This window comes from Saimiri boliviensis, chromosome 18, assembly GCF_048565385.1.
Source record: "Saimiri boliviensis isolate mSaiBol1 chromosome 18, mSaiBol1.pri, whole genome shotgun sequence".
In the NCBI taxonomy this organism is placed as follows: domain Eukaryota; kingdom Metazoa; phylum Chordata; class Mammalia; order Primates; family Cebidae; genus Saimiri; species Saimiri boliviensis.
In genome coordinates, this window is record NC_133466.1 from 46,758,552 (window position 1) to 46,782,167 (window position 23,616).

Here is a 23,616-nt window from a genome sequence, read left to right on the forward strand (position 1 = left end):
GGGTGAGAAAGTCTTTCCTTCAAAAGCCAGAAGTTCAGAAACTTGTAGCCACGGCATCCAATGGACCTTACTGTAAGTGTGGACTAAAGAGAGAGAAGCATTGGCTTTAACCTCAGATAAACGCTGTTCCATTCTCACTGCCCTGTGACTCTCATACTCACAAGGGAAGGTGAGGTTAGGTGCTGTGGCTATTCCTTCTTCTGGACTGTAGAAATTTTTGATGCTGACTCAGAGATATGTTCTCTGTTTATTAAAATCTAATGCCTATTAACATTCTGCTGTGAAGGAGATAGGCTGTGTCCTGTCACAGGCCTCTCACCCTGTGCCCATATGTTCCACTCCTGTGGCCCTTAGTGATCCATGATGCCTGCCAGAATCACTGAGATTCTTCTCCACCTCCATCAGTCCTCTGGCCCAGGTCTCAGAACACAGGTCCCTGTCTATCCATTTCTCATTATCTGCCCTTGTCCTTCAAATTCACAACATAAGAAAAGTTGGTCATCAAAATATCCTGGAATGGGAAACAAGGGTTTCCTCTTTGGCCTGAGACCCAGCAATGCAGATGCAGGATTCAAAGGTAGGAGGAGGAAGCAAAAGTGGATGCCCTTGAAACTACTCAGTCACATCCTTGTGACATCTGTAAAGGTAAAAGGTATTTGGGGTTAAACAATTGGAACGGAGAAAGAGGACAGTCACGTTCAGGTGTATATGGAGAAAGAGAGATTCTGTCAGTGCCTTACACAAAGTACAACTCTCTTACTTTAATGGGATGTACCCATGCATGTGTCAGAAAAGTAATCCTAGGTGAGAAAAAGCAAAGTCATAGTGAAGAAGGGATCCAGATAAAGAAGGGAACAGGCAACATTTCCTGCACATTTCAAAATGATCATTTCCCGGAATTAGCATGAAGTGTCTGTTGTATATCAGTATCCAAAGTGAAAAAGACAGCTGAGAGTAATATGGTGTCATGGTTTAGAGCAATGTCTTGAAGTTAAACTGCCTCACTTTGATTCCCACACCCACTGCTTATAAGCCTCATTCCCAGAACAAAGTGCCTTTCTCAAAGCAATGTGTGTGGATGTGGACTCCATGGGTGTGTTATGCGTATATTTACATAATATAGTGTTGATATATACACAGTAATTGTGTGTACACACACACACACACACACACACACACACACATATCCTGCACCTATATAAAATAATTGGATCAGTACCTTGCAAAATGGTTAAAATTTACTTAAACAAACAGCTATAAGACAGAGAAACTGTAAAGGTAGTTCAGCCAAAAAAAAAAGCAAATAAATGGGAATAAGAGAAATAACAGAAACTTATGAGGAGGCAAGGAAAAAAAGAGCAAATCATTGAGAGAGAACCCAGGTTTAAGATAGCAGTAAGTGAAAGTGCCAGAAAAAGCATTTTAAAACCCAAAGAACTATAAATCGTTCTACTATAAAGACACATGCACATGTGTATTCATTGCTGCCCTGTGTACAATAGCAAAGACCTGGAACCAACCCAAATGCTCATCAATGATAGACTGGACAAAGAAAATGTGGCACATATGCACCATGGAATACCACACTGCCATGAAAAACAATGAGTTCATGTCCTTTGTAGGGACTTGGATGAATCTAGAAACCATCATTCTTAGCAAATTGACACAAGAACAGAAAACGAAACACCACATGTTCTCACTCACAGGTGGGTGTTGAACAATGCAAACATGTAACTCAGGGAGAGGAGCATCACACACTGGGGGCAGTTGGGGGAGGCTAGGGGAGGGACAGCAGGGGGTAGGGAGTGTGGGGAGGGATAACATGGGGAGAAATGCCACATATAGTATGCACCTATGCAACAACCCTGCATGATCTGCACATGGACCCTAGAACCTAAAGTACAATTTAAAAAAATTAAAAAATTTAACAAAGTTCTTTAAAACTTCTAACATTTGCATTAGAAGATTGATTAGAGAAAGGACACATTTGCATATCACTGGGACGGAGGTTTCATTGGTTCTCACACTCAGGGTTCTAAGATGCCATGATCGTGACATGCAGCAGTCACAGATCTCAAGGATCACTGGAGCTCTCCAACCTGCCTCAAAAGAAAGCAGACAATGCTGAAGGTCTCGGCTAAGGGATTCACAATCTAGGACTTGGGCTTTAGCCTGTGAATCACCTTCCTGTATGTTGTCCTCAATTTGTAGAGTTGTGACACAATGCTACTTTTCAGCTCCCAGAACATCTCAAATGGCACCACAGGCTGCTCCCCTAGGCTCCTAAGCCTTGCTGTGTCTCCTAGTCTTAGTTTGGAGAGCCATGGTGGTTCTCAGTCACCCTCAGAGTATGTGAGGCAGACACCCCAGCCAGTTTATAGTGGAGCCACAGAAAAATGGGAGACTTAATGAGGCTGTGTGAGGACACTGGGAATATGAAGTATAAAGGACTGAACCCATATGTTCTGGCTTCAACATTTTTCCCAATCACCCAGGTGTGCACCCACTCAGGACTCAACTTTCCTTTTGTTCAGTGATGCCTGTCAAATAAGCTTTAAATAAACTTCCATAGATTAGGGAGATCTGGCTCTTAGCTTAACAGGTTCAATGAAAGACTTCACATGACTGATTATCTGTGAGAAATGAACCCTGATTTCCTGGGGTTGAGAATACTATAGATTTTATAATGTCTTCACATTTCAGTCCACATTTATTTTATGAATATGCTCCAAAATTTTATTTGCTTTCTTTTTTTTTGAAGACGTGTTCATATTTCAGTCCACCTTTATTCTGCAAACTATGCTGAAAATTATTTTACTACTTTCTAACTCTCTCTCTCTCTCTCTCTCTCTCTCTCTCTTTCTGAGACATGGGTATCTCATTGTACTATAAAAATCTGCATTCTCTATCTACTAGATTATTCTTTCAAATGTAAATAGATTTTGTACTATCCATTCCATAAGTAATTTATACTGCCTTTTACTTTGTAATTTACTATATACATTGGTTTATTACACTTTGTGTTTCTATAACAGAATTCCTGAGGTTAGGTATTTTGTAATAGAAAGAAGTCAATGCCCACAATCCTGGCTACTGAAAGTCTAAGATTGGGCAGATGGACCTGGTGAGGGACTCTGGTAGAGTTCATTTATTCCAGGAAGTGGAGAAGAAGCAGGCACGTTCAGAGACATTATGTGGTGAGAGAGAAAGCAAGAGAGAGAAACCAGGAAGACAGATTTTTTTAAAAACAACTTGCTCTCTCAGAAACATAATCATTCCTGCTGAAGCTAAACTTCACAACCCCATCTCAGCCCAAAAACATGAAGGCATTCCCATGACCCAAACATCTCGGAGTAGGCCCTACCTCTCCACACTGACAAACTGGAGATCAGTTTCAACATGGGATTTCACAGAAAGGAGCCAAACCATAGAACATATGATAGTTTAAGTGATGGTAGCCTCCTCATTTTAAGTTTTATTTTCTCCTTCCCTATCACTTTATCTTTTTTTAATAAACTGAAGATCCAGGAAAAGTTTCAAAATCAGCACTATGAAATAAAATTTTGTTGTAATTATTTAAAACCTAAACATAATGATATTTTCTTAGACTGTGAATCTGGCATTCAATCTATTTCTTGATTTTGTTGGCATTCATCACTTAGAATTTTCATTCATTATGTTCTTGGAAACTTCAATGCAATATTTCTTTATATTAGGTCTTTTATTTGTTCATATATTTGTTAGCTGCACATGTAGTATGTATTATGTTCTAAGAATTGCATTAGAAAGTGAGAATATAGTGGCAAATAAGACCAATTCTGGCCTTACCATTTTAGAATGTACAGTTTCATAGTAATATCTACAAATTGAATGAGAATTTGTTGGATATTACGAGGAGCTAGCATAATATTCTTAGAGTGTGTAATAATAACTGTCTGGTCTACAGATGGTGGGAGGAATTTCCCAAAATGCTTTTGTTTGAGGTTTTCTGAAAAGTAATGAATGATTAGGATTTAGAGACATAATCAGCCAGATACTTGGATCTACCCATCTAGATCAGACTTCAAGAGAAAACTAAGAGCTCTAATGAGTTCAGTAACTGAGATATTCAGCACTTTATTCTTCTACCCCAACTTAGTTTAAATAGGTGAGTAAAACACATTGTTTACAATATGAATGCCTTGGATAAATTATGTGAAATGCCAGAAACAAGACACAAAGAACCACATATTGTATCATTTGATTTGCACAAAATGTCTACAATGCACAAATCCATAAAGATCTTAGGTATATATACTTATTTGTAGCTCTAACTCTCACTATGCATATACAAATAGAGACAACTATAAACAAGAGACAAGAATAACACAGAAGAGAGAATTCTCAGATTTTTCTCAAGAACAAAAACAAAGGTTCTCTAATAACAATTATATATATGGACTGCAATTCTTTCTTTTTCAGATATGGTTGAGCTTCCTTGAAGAGACTACATAGTTAAGTGTGTTGATTAATACCCTGCAATGGAGATTGTATTGCTTAGGTAGAGTATCTTTAAGGTCCCATGTAATTGTTTTAAAAGGTATAAACCTTAAAAACTATTTTGAGTTTGTTTCATTTTGTCTTTTAGCCACTCAATAATAAATTTTCTGTGTATTCTTTTTCCAGTGTCGTAGAGACTAGAAGCCCAGAACATCTATTTCTTCATAATTCCTGCCAGCAGAATTTTAGATTGTATTCCACAAATACAAGGCATTAACAAAAGCATTGGAGGGGATAACAGAAGCAAGTATCACTCCTGTTCACGTGGGTGCAGCAAAGAATCACATGGGACAGGACATGCATATGACAGACATAAGGTTTTGCTAGTGACTGTGGACATTGTCTATCAAAATACTCCCACTAGTGCTGCTGAAGTCTGAGAAAATCAATGACTACTTCCCATGTTAACTAAACAATTTTGATCTTCTAGAAGTCACTGGCAGATTTCCTTGGCTTTTTCTTCCTCAGATTTTCTATAAAACAGCTGTTTTATAAGAGCTGTTTCTAAATTCCTTTATTAAATATCTTTCTGTTTGCTATAGCTACAGTGCTTTCTGTCTTCATGGTCATAGCAAGACTTGTTGAGAAAAAATGTGCAAATGACATACCAATAATACAACATGTTTATAAACAGCAACTTTTAATATAATATGCTATATTTTAATTTCTTATTGGTATCATCATTGATGCCATGCTCTACTTCGCATGTCAAAAATATTTTAAATTGGCTATAAATATATATGCTTATATTTAATCTGTGAGAAAAAAATGAAATCATTAGCTTAAGAGCATGAATTATTGTCACTTCTAGGAATCACTTAAGGAATAACCGTAATAGATTGTTGTAATAATTATGTTTTTTTAATTCACAGGTAGCCTTACTGAAGCATATTCTGACTTTTATTTTCAATGGGCTAAACAAACAAAATTTTATGTCTTGATTTTCTCACTTTCAGTTTGTAATACATATTTAATTTCCATAGTCACTGGGTAACTATAACATGGAAAACACAATATTTCTAAAATTAGCTATTTGTGTTTAATATCATTCATTAAATAAAATGTAGTTTTTAAAAGAATTGCCTCTGATGGCAGTGGTGGCCTATCTGGAGCAGCCTCTGTGGGGGTGCCAGCTGCAGTGGGGGAGGCACAGCCAGGGATGCACACTCCATGGAGCCAGCGGGAGCCAGGAACAGGTGGGAAGCCTGCCCCCTGCTGAGTTGGTGAGGCAGAAGAGCTAGGCTCAGGGACACAGCTGCAGCTATCCAGCTGCAGCTCCAGACTCAGGATCCCTGCACTCTTGGGGACCAGGAAGCGCCTCTCCCCCAAGTGGCTCAGATGTCTCTGTTCTTACTCCCTGGACTCTGCCTTTCCCTTGGCACCTGCAATAATTTTGGAGGAAAGCTGTGGTCAAGCCCGAGTGCTGTTGCAACCCAGCCAGTTGTGCACATACTAAAGACAGCACTGACAATATCCCCCACCACTGCCTTGGTGTCTTCCAGATTTGGGGTGCCAAGGAGCACAGGAGGGAGACTGGAAGGGGCTAATGGCAGCTTGGCACAGGGTTGCAAGTTCTCCTCTGTGAAAACAGAGTGGTTGAGTTGTACTGAATGCAGATGGTGGCAGGCAGACAGGTTCTTGGGCACAAAGGGTGGGTCCCTGTTGAAACTCAACCTTCAAGCCAGGGATGGGTTACCAGTTCCAGGTGGAGTCTGTGGCTTGGAGTGAGAACTTATGGTGCTTTTTTTGGCTCATCCACGGCCACCTATTGATCAATCAGCACTCAATTCCTCCCTTCTGAGCATATAAAAACCCCAGACTCAGCCAGACTCACACAGACATTGGTACTACCAGCCGCAAGAAAGAGTTACTCACTTTAGATCTCTGGTGAGCTGTTTTGTTGCTCAGTGAAGCTTCTCTCTGTCATGCTCACCTTCCAGTTTTCCACTCATTCTACTTGGACGTTGAACAAAAACTCAGGACCTGCCAAATGATGGGACTGAAAGAGCTATAACACAAACGGGGATGAAACATGGCCCCTACTCATCACTAAAAGGAGAGAAGAGAGCAGAGCAGTGGCCCTTTTGGAAGCCTAGATCTAGGTGCTCCCCAAGCCAGGGCTGACACTCTTTGAGGCTCTGCAGTTTCTGGTGTCTCCAAGCTGCCTGGCACCCACAGTGGAAGATAATTTTAATACACCTGGTCCAGCCACAACCTCACTGGGTGCCAGCACCTGTGCCAGGGCCTAGAGCTGCCCACTCTGCCACAGCTGGCACACCTGGCTGTGAGCAGTGGCCAGAACCCACAGGGGCTTACACACACCTCACTGCTCTATGCCTTGCTCACTCTTGGCAGGCACAGAATCTGAGCTGCTAGCATGAGCCAAGCACAGCCTGCTGGGCCTAGTGGATGGAACCAGCCCCGTGACCTGAAAAGAGCTCAAGCAAAGATGCTACCGGCCACAGATGGAAAGGTGGCTGGTTCTGAGCTGGAAAAGTGACACCCTAAGGATCCTGTGACCCTTCCATCATATTTTCTACTTTGAACTCGAGAAAAAATATGTAAAATTAAAAGTCCAGTATTAAAGGTGACTGATTCCATATTTCTGTTAATATCTACAACTGTTATTTAAAATCTGTTCTAAATTTTTAAATTATACCTTGACATTGTTCAATTTTATGTTTATAATTAGGATATGCTTTAAATTATTTACTTTGGCTTTCAAGGAAATTTAAATATTACACAGAAATGTGACACTAATAAAAAACAAATATGCTTTCAGAGTAGTTTGATTATTTAGGACACAGGACTATTTAATTATTCTAGTCTCCTAGATAGCAGCTCAATATATTTTTCATACTTTACTGCACCATTCTGTGATACATAAAATGTAAAACTAAAGATATATATTAAATTGTACCTGAGACTATTTTATTTCATTTGATGTATTAATAAAAATTCAGGTTAGTGTATACATGACTATTTTAAGCAACATGAATATGTTTCCATTGTTAATGTTTTTGCAATATAATACATAAGTTGTATAGTTCTCTATGTGTACAGATATAAGTTCAATGTGAGCGTTAAATGTCAAATTGTATTTTATTTAACTCATATAATTAAATTTCATGGTAAGGTGTTGAGGTATTATCTGATGATAAATATTAAAATAAATATTAAAATATTAAACAATTTTCTTTGAAAAGTGTTTAAATAATTTTTAAAAATAGCATGCTCTTCTTGTCTGTAAATGCTATGGAAATTTAAAGTTATCTTTTTATGTCTAAATGTTCAAAGACCCTCAAATTAACAATCAATTTAAAATTTGTAGTTTTCTTGAAGGTTTTAGTAGCAGGCAACTTTTATAAAATGTAGAATGTGAATTGAAGATTTATGTGTCTGTAAAACTCATTATGGAAATAGGTTCATAGTGTTCCATCAGAAAACAGCACCTGCTTTTGTTTAAGTTCTATTTTGTGAGAAAACAAATTTAATCTATTGCAGAACTAATCCAGTTACATGCATTTTGTGAAATATAATACATAAAAACAAATTATGGAAAATTTTGACTCAGATATTCCTGTTTCTGTAAAGCTTTGCCTTTCATTCTCAACCAAATATGTTGCTGATATCATGCTTATCAAAAAACATAATGTTTCATGAAGTTTGTATCTTAAAAAGAAACTTTACAATTGTTATTTTTTTTTACTTTTATTTTGAAAAACATTTTATAAACTTAAGGAGATGATAATCTGAATGTAATTTACAGGATAATGCACCACATTAAAAGTAGAGGGAAGAAAGTGAAAAATATATTCAACAAACCAACTTGCAATTCTGGATTGTTCCTAAATATAGTAAGCTTTTGTAGCCAAATAAAAATTGATGGACATAACTTTTTTTAAATCAAACCCTACTCTATATAGACATCTGAGGTTTTAGAGACTAGAGAAAACCATATATAACAGACAGAATTTTAAAGAATAAATGAGACATTTTCTTTGCGTGGCCTGAGCTATATTTAGTGTTTAAAATATGCATATGTAATATTATCTCTTAAATTATTAATTTGCACATAGACATATACATTATACAAAAATAGGTTCAAATGTTTTTCTCAATTTAAATGAAGGACTTTTTAGGGCTAGAATAATATTTTAGATTAAATCATTGATATCTTTCTAATGACAACATGTCATACTGGTTCATTTTTAGCGTTTTGCAAACATGTTCTTTTAAAATTTTCCAAATGCACATATGAAGTAGAGATTACAATGAACCTCCATGCAACAATTTCCCAACTATCAGTGCTTTCTTCTGTAGTAACAGATGATCTACTAATCTCATCTTAACATCTATATTAGCTTTGACATTGATTCTGAAACCACAATGTGGGATAAAGTTTCCATCTCAGTTTTGAAGCAGATGAGAAAAGCATGGCCAAACCACAATGAAGCTCTTCAAGTTTCTCTGCAAAATGGTACAAATCAATTTTTCTTACTTTTTTTGGCCAAAGCCGGTTGCCAAAGGTGGCCAGGTTCAGCTCAGTAGGCGTGGAAGTCTTCTCCCTCAGTGAAGCACTGCAAGTCCTGTGGCAATGGTTGGGATGTATTAATTATTTTCCAGGGAGCATAGTGAATAAATTATAAATTTGTCAGTTGACTTGAACAAGAGTAACGTTATTTTTTGGAGTCTTCCTATCCAAGGGTATAGCATTTATTTTCAATTTGTTCAAATCCACTTTGTGTGTCTTGGGAAGTTTTCTTACTTATGTAGCAAAACAACAACAACAACAACAACAACAACAAAAATGCTTTTGTTACATATACTGTTTAGATAACTTCTCATTATTATTATTATTATTATTATTATTTTGTTTTTTTGAGACAGAGTTTCACTCTTGTTACCCAGGCTGGAGTGCAATGGCATGATCTCGGCTCACTGAAACCTCTGCCTCCTGGGTTTAAGTAATTCTCCTGACTCAGCCTCCCGAGTAGCTGGGACTACAGGCTGTGCCACCATGCCCAGCTAATTTTTGTATTTTTAGTAGAGATGGGTTTTTACCATGTTGACCAGGATGATCTTGATCTCTTGACCTCGTGATCTACCCGCCTCAGCCTCCCAAAGTGCTGGGATTATAGGCATGAGCCACTGCACCTGGCCTCCTTTTTATTATGTCAGATAGAACTTATGATTGTCTTTTGAATTTAAACCATTTTTATTTTATTGTTTTTATTAACTTAATTGCAGCAGATTTTTTATAAACAACAAGCAGTGTGAGAGGCAATATAAAATGTGCAAATAAGTAAATATGTGTTCATGTTCTTAAGCAGCTCATAATTACAAAAGACATAAGATATATCTAGTTAGTGACACTTTTAATACTACTTAAAATAGTAGGTAACAAATCTATAAAATGGTTTGACTATGAATGTGATTGATTTAGACATATGTTCCTCTGTGGAGCAATGTATTTAATTGAGCTAAGTAGATTAACAGTGTGTGGCTCTTTATTATTCCCTAAATACCTCTCATGAACTACAAAATAGTATTCAATAATATAAATACATATGTGAAAAAACATTTTTCTGACCAGTGGCATACTTACAGAGTTTTAAATAAATATGGGATATATGGGATATATACAGGATGCTGTGGAACAATAAAAATTTGATTAAATTATTTTGTCATCGAGGCTAAAGTTTAGTGCTAAATATTTTATTTTAAATTATCTGAAGATAAGAATTTAATAATATTGGACACTGTTAGAGTAGATCTCAATCATTGGCACTAAAATACTTACCTCTGTCTGCTGAACTCTGAAATCTTACCAGTATTACTTTTCTTGTAAGGTACAGCTTAGGGAAGATTGGCCCCATTGCCATGCAAAGAGAGGTAAAGTGAGATTCTACTCAAAGCAACCTTGAATTTGAAACTGGGTCTTCCACTGTTTCAAAGCTGAACTGTAGGTCCAAATGTGTACATATTTGGACATCATTATCTTCATCAGAATCCTCAGGCATGTGTCCTCAAGGGCTTGTATGTCGGCAGTACTCAGTATAAAGTTATTTCTCATTATGGCAAATAATAATTAATTTGCCAGTAATAATAATTCATTATCAAGATAAAGTTATTTATCATTATGGCAAGGACAAATTTAGAAGACTTACTAAATTTACTTCTTTGTTTCCCCAGCTGGAAACAGTCAATAGCTACTGATATCACCAGTGTGATACCTTGGCTGAGTACCTTGGCTGTGTTAACTGCTTTGACTCAACATGCAGCAGAGGTATTGGTGTACTGCACCTCGAGATGCTGACATATGGCTGAAGTCCAGGGTCTCTGGCCTAGGCCATCCACTGAGGTCATCCCATGCGGCATCAGCCACTGGTTCCGATGAACCCACCATCACTACACTTCTCATCAATCACCAGTCACTAGACTGAGAATTGTGTGAAAGCTGGGATCCTATTTTACTCACCTCTGTGATCACGGTTCTTAGCTAAGGGCCCAGCACAGAGAGGCCTCTCAGCAGTGTTCATCCATGACTGAATAAAATTGATTAGAAACTTCCGACTCTTTCACCTACATTTCTGTTCCCTATGTCTTGTGAGGATGCTCTTTCTCTCAGAAGGCTGCAAATCCCCTTCCCTAAAGAGGCGCCTGCCCTACACCATCGCAGCCCCAGGATCCTCTCCTGTGGGAGCTTGAAGGAAGACAAGCCTGTTCTGAATTTTTTTTGTTTTTGGAGGTGGAGTGTCGCTCTAGTTACCCAGGCTGGAGTGCAATGGCATGATCTCAGCTCACTGCAACCTCTGCCTCCTGGGTTCAAGCAATTCTCCTGCCTCAGCCTCCCGAGTAGCTGGGACTACAGGCGCACACCACAATACCCAGCTAATTTTTTTGTATTTTCAGTAGAAATGGTCTACCATTTCATGTTGACCAGGATAGTCTCAATCTCTTGATCTTGTGATCCACCCACCTCGGCCTCACAAAGTGCTCAGATTATAGGCGTGAGCCACTGCACCCAGCCAATCTGAAAATGTTCTCTTACACCTCCCCCTGTCATTAGGAGCAATGTCCTCTGACATACCCTCCCATCTTCCAGGCTGCCACAACACCTCAGTTGGGTAGAACTACCGTATCTTGTTGAAATGATCTGTGTGTGTTCTTCCACTCACTGGCTTGTGTTTTTTTAGAGACATTAAATACTTGAATCACCAGTGCTTAGCCAATATAAAGAAAAGTAAATAATAAATATTTATGGGAAACTTCCCTCAACTGAAGATGCAGAAGAATAGTATAAGTATCACTGTTTCATATACAAGCAAGGGACACTTACTCTGGCACCTGACCCAGGACAGAGCTGTTTGATTAAGAATGAACATCTCCAACCTTTCTCCAAGCACGGTTATTCCCTCTAACCCACACTGACCTGAAGAGCATCCACTGCTACGGCAGCCCCGAGGTCGAGGCTCCTGGGTCTGGGGTGGGGGCTCACGGTCACATCCTCCCGCTCCTGGAGTTGAAGCTGCCCCTCACTATAAACCAGCTCTGATCTACCCTATGCCTCTGGCCAGAGGCAGGAGATTCCCGTGGAGTAAGTTTCCCAGTCCCCACTGCTCAGCTCATGCTGCTCCTTGAGAATTTAAATGATCACAGGCAGTGCCCATTTCCCTTCAGGCTTCTGTCCCAGTTTTCCCTTATTCTCCCATTCTTTGGTTTTCATCTACCAATGGCTTGTCCTTTGGGGATTATTCTCATCCCCTAAACCTGCTGAGTTTCTTTATTCCACCTGTTCCCTGATCTCTGGGATTCCAGTGTGTAGACTCAGCTCAGCCTTCTGCAGGAGACACACAGAGTCAGGTCTCAGCTGAAGGTCCCAGGCAGTATTGAAAACCATCTCAATTCCTCAGAGATGCAGAGAAAACAGAGCAGGAAGTGACCTCGGAGAGGTACAAAAAGCCCCTACCTTGCCGATGAGGAACCTGAAGCCCAGAAAGACTGAGACTCTCCCAGGCTCCCTCCCTCACCACTTGGTGGCAGCAGATCCCACACAAGCCTTGGCCTAAGCCTCCCTGTGCAGAGCAGGTAACTCACCCTCCAGAAGCTCACTGCTGCCTTTCAGAAACTTTAGATGAAAAACAGCAATGTCCACGGTGAAAACAAAAAGAGTAAAAGCCCCTTTCTTTGGACAAACCCTTTATCACAGTTCTATAGTCCTGGTGTTTATACTCGGTCAGCTGTCATTCACTAGCTGCTAGATTGGGGCAGGGAGCACGTAGGATTGAATAGCGTTTCACACAACCCTGCTTTCCCGGCCTGGGCTCTCAGCTCCTCCATTCTTCTTCAAAAACTTTCTTCTGCTCTAACTGCTGGAGAGTCCAGGCCCTCATGTGAGTCATTTCTCCATGAAGATCCCTGTTATTTTCTTCCTCTCCTGGAGATAGAGAGGGCAGAGATTGGTTCTGGGACTCCACAGTCTTAGGTTTTCTCCTAAGCCAGCCAGGGCAGCTGAAAGGAATCATGACTGCGAGAGATCAGGACAGTGAAGAGGAGCACGGGCTCACAAGGACAGCCCCTCGTGGAGATGGTCAGGACTGTGACACAGGCAATATCTGACCAATTCTGCTGGGATGATGCAACAAGGATTAAGTGGAGGATGCCGCCACGAGGAGAAAGGGGAAGAACCAAAAGACTGGGGGAAGAAGAAAAATAAAATGTTTTCAATAACAATAGAAAAATATGCAGAGCCCAGAGACAAAGCCCCCTGTCACAGAGGGTTAGTTCCAGGCTGAGGAGCCCAATCAAGAAATTCCTGCTGGACTTTGCTCAGCCCCATTTCAAAATGGTTTTGGATCAGTGACTTGGTTCCCTCCACTTTCCCTCTTTTTGAACAAGAATCACTAGCGTCGTTACTCTGTGACTGTCCCACCAGTGCATATTGAGGACAGATAAGCTGTTGGTTCAGTTTAACAGGTCAACAGAGGTAAGGGAATTATATCAAGGATCTGTATTTGGGCCAGGCACGGTGGCTCATGCCTGTAATCCTAGCACTTTGAGAGGCCTAGGGGGATGGATCCCCTGAGGTCAGGAGTTTCAGACTAGCCTGGTTAACAGGGCAAAACCCCTTCTCTACTAAAAATACAAAACAATTAGCTGAATCCAGTGGTGCATGCCTGTAATCTCAGTTACTCAAGAGGCTGAGGCAGGAGAATCGCTTGAACCCAGGAGGCAGAAGTTGCAGTAAGCCAAGATCACACCCCTGCACTCCAGCATGGGTCACAGACCAAGACTCACTTTCAAAAAAAAAAAAAAAACAAAAAAGAATCCGTACTTAATGGACACCCTCAGAAGCCTCATTCACACTTGGTGTAGATGATTTAAATGAGATTTTAAAATTTTGATCAGATTAGAGCTACATGACATTTTTCACTTTGAACTAATGCATTCATAACACGAAACTTGGAAACCTTAGGTGAAAGGGTGAATGTATTTTGCATCTGAGAGGGATGTGAATGTCTGGGGAATAGAAGTTAAACTGTGATAGGCAGAATTTCTAAAATGGTCTCCAAACATGCTGTACCCTTATCTCTGGAACCTGGTAAGCTGATAAGACATTCCTGTGATTACATTGTTACATGGCAGTCATATGACTTTAAAGAGTGATATGGTTTGGCTCTGTGTCCCCACCGAAATCTCATGTTGAATTATAATCCTGAGTGTTAGAGGTGGGACCTGGCAGGAGGTTATTGGATCATGGGGAAGGTTTCTAATGGCTCAGCACCATCCCCCAAGTGCCATTGCATGAGAGTTTCCATGAGATCTAGTTGCTTAAAAGTATGTAGCACTTCCCCCCGCTCCTCTCTCTCTCTCTCCCCCATTGGCCATGTGAAGATCATGCCTGCTTCCACTTCCACCATGACTGTAAGTTTCCTGAGGCCTCCCCAGAAGCAGAAGCCTGCACAGCCCACAGAACCATGATCTGATTAGACTTCTTTCTTTATAAATCACCCAGGTCATTAATTATACACTGCAAGAACAGACTAATACAAAGGCTGTGCTTTCCTGAGTGCACCAGATCTAATCACATCACTCCCTCAGTGTCAGAGATTTCTCTAGTGGGTAGGAAAAGAAAAAGTCAGAGAGAGGATAGGAGCTGCAGAAGAATTCCATGGGCTGTTGTTGGTTGGAAGATGGGAAAAGTGAGAAAGAATGCAGGTGGCCTCTGGAGTCAGGGTGTCTCCTGGCTGAGAGCCAGGAGCACTGAAAAAGGGATCTCAGTCCTCCACCCACAAGAAGAGGAATTCTGCCGATACATCTGTAGTAAACTTGGAAGCCTGATCTCTGGATGAAAAACACAAGGCAGCCCATAACTGGATTTCAGCCTCCTAAGACCCTGATCAGAGAACCCAATCTTTCCTGATTTCTGTGGTTTCAAACCACTAACTTGTTATAATGCGTTAATAGGTAGCAACAGAAAACTAGTTACAGGTGCCTATCTGTACTCTTTTTATATTTTCACATACATGTATGCTAATCCCTATAGGCACAAAAAAGAAAAAAAAAAAGCAAGGGACTACATTAAAATGTTATACTTACCTTTGTGGGAGTACTGTAAGGGCTGTTTCAGAGCCCGTGCAACTAGAAGAAGATAATGAAGGGCATTTCAGGCAGGTGAGAAGTGTCTTTTCCATGTTACCAATCCAAATTCTGAAAGAAAAAAAGATGGTAAAATATTTAACTCCCAGCCAGGTATGGTGGCTCATGCATGTAATTCCAGTATTTTGGGAGGCTAAGGTGCGTGGATCACCTGAGGTTTGTAGTTGGAGAGCAGCCTGACCAACATGGAGAAACTCTTTGTCTACTAAAAATACAAAATTTGCCGGGCGTGGTGCTGCATGCCTGTAATCCCAGCCAACTCAAAAGGCTGAGGCACAAGAATCACTTGCACCCTAGAGGTAGAAGTTGCAGTTAGCTGAGATTGCACATAGCACTCCAGCATGAAGGCTCATGCCTCCAATCCCAACACTTTGGGAGGCTGAGGAGGGCAGATCACCTGAGGTTGGGAGTTCAAGACCAGCCTTACCGATATGGAGAAACCCTGTCTCCACTAAAAATAGAAAATTAGCTTGGCATGGTGCTGCATGCCTGTAATCCCAGGTACTCAGGAGGCTGAGGCAGGAGCATTGCTTGAACCCAGGAGGCAGAGGTTGCAGTGAGCTGAGATCATGCCATTGCACTCCAGCCAGCACAACAAGAGTGAAACTCCGGCTCAAAAACAAACAAATGTAACTCTGCATAACATTATCTGCAAATTCATCATCTACATTTCTAATAGAAGGATTTTTTTTTTTTTTTTTAGCGCTTTCACTTCTGCCCACTGGACAAGGTTTGATTGCAACTATCTGCTACCAGCATAGACGAACCAATTCAAGGAGAGCAATAAATGAGACTAACTACTAAGTTCCCATAAAGAAAGTCCTTAAGAATAAAATCTTTCCTCTAGTTGACACAAGATTAAGACAATGGTCCATTACATAAAATCCCAATCTAATAAAAGCTGAAATGTAATGTTGTCTGTTTCCCAAATTTTAATTTTGTTCAGGCTCTGTCATGGTGACCAGGGATTGGAAAATGACTGCAAAGAGCCTCTGGGGAATCTGGGGAGGGAAGAAAGGTAGTCTGTATTCTAAGAGGGGACTGAGGTGATGGCTACAAAATTCTACATATCTACGGAAATTATTCAATTCTACATTTGTGATTACTGACTTTCATTACAAGTAACTTGTTCAATAAAATTTCTGGTTTCTACTCCAACCTGCAAGGAGCCAGGAGGTCACCACTTGTCCTTACAACAAGAAAAAAGCTGAACAAACTGAAAATTATCAAATCTTATTAGCGGGCCTAGAAGAGAGGTCACAGGGCAAATTGCCATGCTGAAAACAAGACAGACAGGCAAATACAAGGAACAGAAGCTGCTGAAGCCAGCACTTAAATGGTACTGACAGATTACTAGAAACTGAGGGTGGCCTGCCTTGAGCATTCAAAACTCCTTGGGGCCCAGATTTAGTGGGGATCTCACATTTTTCTAAGTTTTATCACCTGGAGCCCAACCAGGTTCTCTATAGTAAAGATCAGAAGAAAAATGCCCACAGAACTGACACTGCCGACTTCAGCACTAATTATAAAGCTACAGTAACCAAACAGTGTGGAAATTGGTGAAGAAAGAAAAAAAGCAGACAAATAGGTCACTAGAAAAGAATACAGAGCTCGGAAATAGACTAACCTTTGAGAAAGGCACAAAGGCAATTTAACAGGCAAAGGATAGTCTTTTCAACAAATGGTGCTAGAATGACTAGATATTCACATGTAAAAAATAAATAAATCTAGACACAGATTTTACACCTTTCACAAAATGGATCTTACACTTCAATGCAAGGTACAAAACTGTAAGACTCCTAGAGGATAACATAGGGGAACATCTAGGTGACCTTGGGTATAGTGATGACTTCTCAGATACAGTGTCAAAAGCACAACCCAGGAAAGAAAAAATTGATCAGTTGGACTTCATTAAAATTAAAAACTTCTGCTCTGGGAAAGACATTGTTAAGAAAATGAATAAACAAGTGATAAACTGGGAAAAAATATTGGCAAAATACAGCTCTGATGAAAGACTGGTGTCCAAAATACATAAAGGACTCTTAAAACTCAATAATAATAAAGCAAACAACCCAATTTAAAAATGGGCAGAAGATCTGGATACTCCACCAGAAAAGACATATGGATGGCAAATAAGCATAGGAAAAAGATGCTCAAAATCATGTGTCACTAGGAAATTGCATATTAAACCAAAGAGATGCCACTACACTATAATATATACCTAATAGAATGGCTCAAATCCAAACAAGTGACAATACCAAAGGCTGCCAAAGTTGCAGAGCAGCGGGAACTCTCATTCACTGCTAGTGGAAATGCCAAATGCTAGTCACTTTGGAAAACAGTTTGGCAGGTGGTTTTGTTTTGTTTTGTTTTGTTTTTGTTTTTGTTTTTTGCAAAGCTAAAAATAGCCTTGCCACATAATCCTGCAAATAGCAGTTTTAGGTATTTACCACAGTAATGTGAAAACATGTTCACTCAAAAACTTGCATCCAGGTATTTACAACAGTTTTCTCATACTTGTCAAAAACTGGAAATAACCAAAATGTCCTTTACTAAGTTAATGGCTAAACAAACTGTGGTATATCTGTGCAACAGAATATGATTCCGTTATAAAAAGAAATGAGCTATCAGGCCATGAAAAGACATGGAGGAATTTTAAATACATAATGCTAGGAAGAAACTAGTCTAAAAACTCTACACACTGTATGATTCCAACACTAGGACATTCCAGGAGAGTCAAAATGGTAGAGATAGTGAAATGATCAGTGATTGCCAAACGTGGAGGAGGGATGAATTGGTTGAACACAAGGAGGTTTTCAGCAGTGAAACTCTTCTGTGTGATACTGTACTGAGGATTCATGACACTAGGTAATTGTGAAAACCCACAGAACTATAAAACTCAAAGAATGAACCCTAACGTAAACTATGGAGTTTAGTTAATAATAACATACCAATATTGATTGATCAATTGTAAACATCTATCACACTAATGCAAGATACTAATGATAGAGGAAATTGTGTTCCAGAGGACAAGAGAGAATAGGGGAATTCCCTGTGCTATCAGCTCAATTTATCTGTAAACCTAAAAGTACTCTAAAAAATAATATCTATTAAATTTTATTAAAATTCTGACATGACAGCCTCAAATCAAAATGTTGGTGGCATCCTGTTACTGTGTGGTTAATAACGGGCATCGGGGTGGATCAACCTGGAGTCAGAACGGTCAGAGATAGCAATGCCTGTGCCTTCAACCTCTGGCTCTGCGGGTGTCCCTGGAATCCAGAGAGCAGATCAGTTGGCTTGAGACAGCCTCAGTGCTCCAGATAGTGCAGGCTTCTGGTAAGGACAGGGAAAAATCATCTCAGGGCAGTAATATGGCTGACATAGATTTTATTTTGGACGTGGGTGAATCTTGAAGTCTAAAAAGTATTTAACTTAGAAGACAGATACTCTCTGTTCATGATGTTAAGAACAAATTTAGAACTGTTGTTAAACTTACATCTTTATTTCCCTAGCTGGCCAGGACCTCATCAGTAGCTACTGATGTCACTAGTGTCCTCCGATCACCTTGGCAGTGATAACTGTTTTGACCCAACAGAAAACTGAGGTGTTGCTTGTACCTAAGATGCTGACACCTGGCAGAAATCCAGGGTCACTGTCCCAGAGCAAGTCAGCCAGCTGTTGATTAACAACCAGAAGGGGGACCCGGTCATCCACTGAGGTCATCTCCATGCAGCATGAGCCACTTGCTCTAATGAAGCCACCATCACTACATTTCTCATAACTCGCTATTCACTAGACTGAGAGTTCTGTGAAAGCTGAGATCATATCTACTCATCTCTGTGTTCATGATTCCCAGCTTAGGGTCTGGCACTAAGGAAGGTCTCAGCAGTGTTCACTGAAGATAGGATAAAACTGACTATAGATATCCAATCCAATCACCAACAATCCTCTCCAAAATGTCCTACCAGGGATGCTATAATTTCTCCCAAGATGCAGCAAGCCCCCTTCCTACACCTGTAGACCCCTGCTCTACACCAGTCACATCCCAGGATCTTCTGTGGGACACTGGAGGAAAAACGGGACTACTCTGAAGAATTCCTCTTATGGTTCCCCTTGTCATTAGGAGCAATGTCTTCACCTACACTCCCATCCTCTGGGCTGCCATGACACACCACTTTCAGAGAACTACTATATTTTCTTGAAATCATGTCATTGTGTTCTTTCTCTCATGAGCTTGAGTTGCTTGGGGAAACACTACTATTTGAACCCCAAGTACACCCAGTAAATACTCATATCATATAGAGACCTTCCTCAACTGAAAGTGCAGAGGAATAGTGTATCACTGCTTCATATACTGGCAAGAAACACTTACTCTGGCACCTGACCTAGGGCAGAGCTGTTTAATGTAAGAATAGACATCTCCAACCCTTCTCCAAGCATGGTTCTTCTCTAACCCACACTGACCTGAACAGCATCCACTGCTATGGCAGCCCCGAGGTCCAGGCTCCTAGGTCTGGGGTGGGGCTCAGGGTCAAATCCTCCCCCTCTTGGAGTTGGTGCTGCCTCTCACTATAAACCAGCTCTGATCCCCCCTTTGGCTCTTCCTCACCAGGGTCAGAAGACTCCTGTGGATTAAGTGTCTTGCCCAGTCCCCGCTGCTCAGCTTGCGCTGCCCCTCGACTGGTTGAATGATCACAGGCCCATTGCCCATTCCCCTGAGGCTTCTGGCCCAGTTTGTCCTTATTCTCCCCTGCTTTGTTTCTCACCTGTTCTAGCGCTGACTTGTCCTTTACAGGTTCTTCTCTTTTCCAAAACCTGCTGACTTTCTTCCATCTGTTCCCTCAGTTCTCAGCTTCCCAGGTGTGAACTCAGCTCAGGCTCTGAAGGAGAATCACAGGGGCCAGAGTCAGGAGTCAGACCCAGAGAGGTCAGAGGCAGGTTAGAGGTCCAGGCAGTGTTAAAGACCATCTCAGTCCCTCAAGGACTCAGAGAAAACTAAGCAGGAAGGGACCTCAGAGAGGTACAATTAGCACCTACTTTACTGATGAGAAAACTCAAGTCCAGAAAGACTAAGACTCTCCCAGGCTCCCTCATCACCCAGTGGCAGCAGATATACCACGAAAGCCTTGGCCTCACCCTCCCTGTGCAAAGCAGGTAACTCATCCTCCAGAAACTCGCTGCTGCCTTTCAGAAAACTTTAGATCAAATACAGCAATTTCACCTTGCAAACAGAGTAAAAGGGTCTTTCCTTGGACAATTCTTTATCATAGTTCTATAGGCCTATTACTTACTCCCAGTCCGTTGTCATTCACTGGCTAGCAGTTTGGGGCAGGGAGCATGTGAGGATTAAACAGTGGTTAACACAACCCTGCTTTCCCAGTCTGGGCATTCAGCTCCTCCATGCTTCCTCAGGGAGTTTCCTCTGCTGTAACTGCTGGAGAGTCCAGGCCCTCATGTGGGTCATTTCTCCATGAAGATCCCTGTTATATTCTTCCTCTCCTGGAGATAGAGAGGGCAGAGAATGGCTCTGGGACTCCATAGTCTTAGGTTTTCTCCTGAGCTAGCCAGATCAGCTGAAAGCAATCATGACTGAGAGAGGTTAGGACAGTGAAGACGATCTCAGAGGAGCATGGGCTCACAAGGACAGCCCCTCGTGGAGACAGTCAGGACCGTGACACGGGCACTATCTGACCAATTCTGCTGGGGGCGATGGACCAAGGATTAAGCAGAGGATGCTGCCATGAGGAGAAAGGGGAAGAACCAAAGGAGTAGGGGGAAATAAGATAGACAATAATGGTTTCAAGAAATGCAGAGCAATGATCCCAGAAGCAAAGTCCCACAGGATGGAGGGTCAGTCTCAGGCTGTGGATCCTACTTAAGTACCTCCTGCTGGATTTTGCCCAGCTCCATTTCCAAACTATTTTGGATTGGTGACTTTTTTCTCCCTTCCATGTTCCTTCTTTTTGAACTAGAATCACTGTAATTGTTACTCTGTGCCTGTCCCGCCATTCCACATTAGGAGCAGATCAGCAGTTTGTTCAGTTTCACAGGTCGTCAGAGGTAAGGCAATTATGTCAATAATCTGTACTTAATGGACACCCTCAGAAGCCTCATTGACACCTGGTGTGGATGTTTTAGATAAGATTTTAAACTTTGGATCTGATGTGGCCTATGTGACATTTTTCATGTTGAACTAATGCTTTAATGACATGAAATTTGGAAACTTTAGAGGAGAGGATGAATGTATTTTGCAGATGGGGGAATGTGAGTGTCCAACTGTGGTAGATGGAATTTCTGAAATGGTCCCCAAACATGCCATACCCTTGTCTCTGAAGCCTGTTAAGGTGATGAGATACCACTCCTGTGATTATGTTTTTATGTGACAGTTACATGACCTGAAGATGATGAGGTTACCTGCATGAAGTGGACTGAATCACATCACTCCATACATGACAGAGCTTTCTGTGGCTGGTTGGAGAAGATGAAGTCAGAGAAGGAAGGAGCTTGAGAAGGACTCCATGAGTTGTGATTGGCTGAAAGACAGAAAAGACAGGTAAAGAGGAAAGCAGGTGGCATCTGAAGTCAGAGTATCTCCTGGCTGACAGCCAGCACAGAAAAAGGGCCCTCAGTCCCCCACAAACAAGAATAGAAACATTTTCCAATATCTGCAGTGAACTTGGAATAAAAGCTTGAGCTCTAAAGAAAAAGCATAGCTAGCCCATTTCTGGATTTTAGCCTCACATGACCCTGATCAGAAAACCCAGGAAGGAAGGAAAAGAAGGAAAGAAGGGAGGGATAGGGGAACAGATAAACTTACATGAAGATGAGGAGATCCAAGGAAACTTACACCACCGATATTTTCAATTAACAGGAACACGCTAACTAGTTATTAGAGAGACACACTATATACTATAAATTTATATACTATAAATCCATATACTGTTTCCATGGCAGACAATCATTCCTGCTTCTCTGAAACACTTTCTGTCTCCGCCTTGCTGTTGTTAGAGACACTGAGTCTTCCCTTTGGACAAGTTCTGGCACCCACAGGAATGAGATAAGACAGTGAACCCCAGAACACCAGGCCACAATGTTCCCTGCTGCTCCTTGTCCACTCCAGAAGCTGCCCAGCTGCAGGGGAATGTGAGCCTCAGCTCCTGGGTCTGACATCATCCCTTTGCCTTTCTCACTGGGCTTCTCTCCTTGCACTGGCTCCCACTCCCCCAGGAACTGGCAGGTGACCACGTGAAAAGAACACAAACAGGCCACGCCCCTTTCTTTCTCCTCTCTATGCCTGCAGTGGTGGGTTCCATGGGGTAGTGATCTGACATTGACTCATTATGGTGCCCCTAGCCCAGAGCAGGGCCTGGCACCTAATAGCCACCATGTGAATGCTCAGTGAAAGAAGGTGACCACCACAAGGTCATGAGGAACCAAGAATTCTACTGTGGCCCATCAATTTTAAGTCCTACACAATTCAAGAATGGGAAATGTGAAAGGCCTTCAAAAGTGGCCACTCTCTGAAACCATTATACTGGCAGCTGAGCCATGTTTCCCCATCCTGGACACATCTAGAGGGCACCGCCTAAATCCAGACACATCTCCCCACACAGGACAGTTCAGGAGCCTTAGCCTGGGAAATGTGGTGGACAGGGAGGGGGGAATCATGAAAGTTGAAGAGCTAAAAGCAGGTGAAAGGGAACAGCAAGGTGGAAACAGAGAGAGAGATGGGGATGGAGACTGGGGGATGAGAGGGGAAGAGAGAGGAGAGGGACGCAGATCCAGCCACTGAGGAAAAGGCCTGAAGAGAACACTGTCCTCTCCTGAAGTCAAATAACTTCCACCTGACCACGCACTGCAGCTCGTGGGTGGCACATGCGGGTCATGCTGCAATGTTTAGGGCCTATGGAATCTTCCCTTCTCATCTGAATCGTAATGGAGAGAGGACTCTCTGACCCCATCCAGCTGGCAGTGCCTCGTGATTTTTACCTGTTAGATCTGGCAGCTCTTCATGTCAGCCCACACCACATGAGGCTGCTCTTGGTGAACCGAATGGGGAAGATTCTACATCAGTGCCTCGGAGAGTCCACTGGAAGCCCTGGACAGCAGGAGTCAGTGGCGCCCCAGCATGGAGGCCGAGAGCACACAGCACTGAAGCTCCAGACACCCTCAGGAGGACAGTAAAGGACAATGTGCTGGTGAGAGCCTGGGTCAGCAGGAACCTCCGCCTGGGTCTGAACATGATTGGCCTTCATACGAGCTATGACATAAAAGAGAGAAAGCAAGGTTAACATTAAGATTTGGGGCTTGGGGAACTTGAAGGATGGAACTGCCATTTGTTGAGACTGGGAAGACTGAGAAAGGAGCAGATTGAAAGGCGGTGAGGAACTAGAATTGGCTGGGTTTTTGTCA

General features: G+C 41.5%; 1 long non-coding RNA gene across 2 annotated transcripts in view; it reads right to left on the minus strand.

The window, feature by feature from the left end:
* LOC141581980 (uncharacterized) overlaps positions 1–23,616 on the minus strand; it is a 1,111,619-nt gene that overhangs the window by 226,209 nt on the left and 861,794 nt on the right. Inside the window, exons 13-18 of one of the 2 annotated variants that reach the window (XR_012514811.1) lie at positions 23,194–23,464; positions 21,619–21,737; positions 20,496–20,703; positions 19,971–20,084; positions 15,142–15,252; positions 9,041–9,128 (exon numbers count right to left, since the gene is read on the minus strand). This is a non-coding gene — a long non-coding RNA (uncharacterized LOC141581980). Of the gene's footprint in view, positions 1–9,040; positions 10,192–15,141; positions 15,253–19,970; positions 20,085–20,495; positions 20,704–21,618; positions 21,738–23,193; positions 23,465–23,616 lie in introns of both variants that reach the window. The other variant, XR_012514812.1, reaches the window with a different exon arrangement.